We start from the raw sequence: 1,903 nt of genomic DNA on the forward strand, positions 1-1,903 counted from the left end.
CAATTATTTTAAGAAATTTTAAACACTTGCATGTGATGTATTTATTTAAGAGATTCTCTTAAGAATAATTGTTAAGCATAAGATGTTGTAAATATGTAAATAGTTAGTGGCCAATAATGGATGTGCCTGAGGACATTAAAATTATTTGCATGTTTACTAGCTCAATGGGATCAACTTAACTAATGCAAGATAAATCAATAATGGATGTGCCTAACATTTTGAGCATTAGGGGCTAAATAAATTATTGAACCTCACATGAGATGTGATAGGCAAGGAGTTGCTCACTTATAGTTTATTGTAATTCCAATAATGGATGTGCCTGAGGATGATCAATAAGACTATAAGAATTCAATCACCCACTAGAAATCCATCCAACTAAGATTTTCGTTTCCTACTTTGGAAGTGTAGGATTCTCCAAGTTAGTGGGAGGACCAATTTGATTAAAAGACCATAATCATTTTGGTTAATTACTTGATACATTTACTAATTAATCTAGTTATTTTCTGCAGTTAATTTTTCTGATAATAATGAGCACACAACAACCACTACCATGCAATATTCTTGCGAGCATACTTGATCACAATAGATTGACGGGATCTAATCTTTCTGATTAGCTCAGAAATTTAAAATTTGTCCTGAACCTAGAATGTATTGGATATGTTTTAGACTCAAAGGTTCCTAGTCCCTTACCTCTATAGGCCACTCAAGAGGAACTAGACACTTTGGACAAGTGGAAGGAGCATGATATGAGAGCTAAATGTTACATGCTTGCTTCTATGATTAATGAGTTATAAAAGCAGCATGAAAATATGCAGAATACAAATGAGATCCTCCATCACCTGCAAGAGTTATATGGTGAGCACAGTAGGAATGTAACGCCCTCACCGTAGGTAGTCCGTACATTTTACTGTTCCGATGACTAATGTCTGTTCGGACAGTCAGGATTTCTGGAACTATACTTAAACTATAGTGAGGAGGCATAAATTAATGAAATAAATATTAAAAAAATATAGGAAAAATTTTAAGAAATAAAATAAAATTTAGAGAATTTATTAATTGGTATAAAAAATAAAAATAATCCGATGAGCACCATGAAAGATATTTTGATCATTTCACCCCTAGAGGTGAATTTTGACTTAAATGTCAAATTAAAATTTGGAAATAGAATAATTAACATAAAATAATTTTATGAATTTGAATTTGAAAAATGAGAAGAGAAAGAAGAAGAAAAGAAAAGGAAAGAAAAGAAAAGAAAGGAAATAGACTTATGGCATAAAAAAAAAATAAAGCACAATAATTATAGAATATAAAAATATATAAGACACAAGAGACAAAAATTCATCAACCACAAGTCTTCTTCATTTTCTCTTCTCTCTCCTTGCCGTCTCCATGTTCTCTCCCCTCCACCATTTTTGCTCAAGCTTTGAGCTTGAGTTTCTCTTCATTTATCCACCAAAACCCATGGTCCCCTTCATTAAAAATTTAGCCCACATCATAAGGAAGCTCTAGGTACCCATAGGGAGAAGGAAAGTTGAAGTTTTGGGAAAAGTTTGAAGTGGGTCACAAGAGATTAATGCACTAATCCCTCTTCTTCTCTTTATTAAACATGAAAAGCATGTTTAGGTAAGCATAAATACCATTAAAACAAAAAGAAAATCTAGAGGAAAGAACCCTTGAATTTTTGGCAGCCATGGAACTTGAAGTTTATTGCTTTTAAGTGATAAAAAATGGTTCCATGAGAATGTGTAATTAGTTGAAATGTTTAGGTGTTTGATTGTGTAGTGTTTGTGTAAATTTGAAACTTTGAAAACTAGGGTTTGTGTAAATGTTGAGAACTTTGTGTAAAATGTTGAAATTGACCAATTGGGATGAGATTATTGCTTATAGAAGTGTATTGCATGCA

Source organism: Hevea brasiliensis, chromosome 14 (genome assembly GCF_030052815.1).
Source record: "Hevea brasiliensis isolate MT/VB/25A 57/8 chromosome 14, ASM3005281v1, whole genome shotgun sequence".
Classification (NCBI taxonomy): domain Eukaryota; kingdom Viridiplantae; phylum Streptophyta; class Magnoliopsida; order Malpighiales; family Euphorbiaceae; genus Hevea; species Hevea brasiliensis.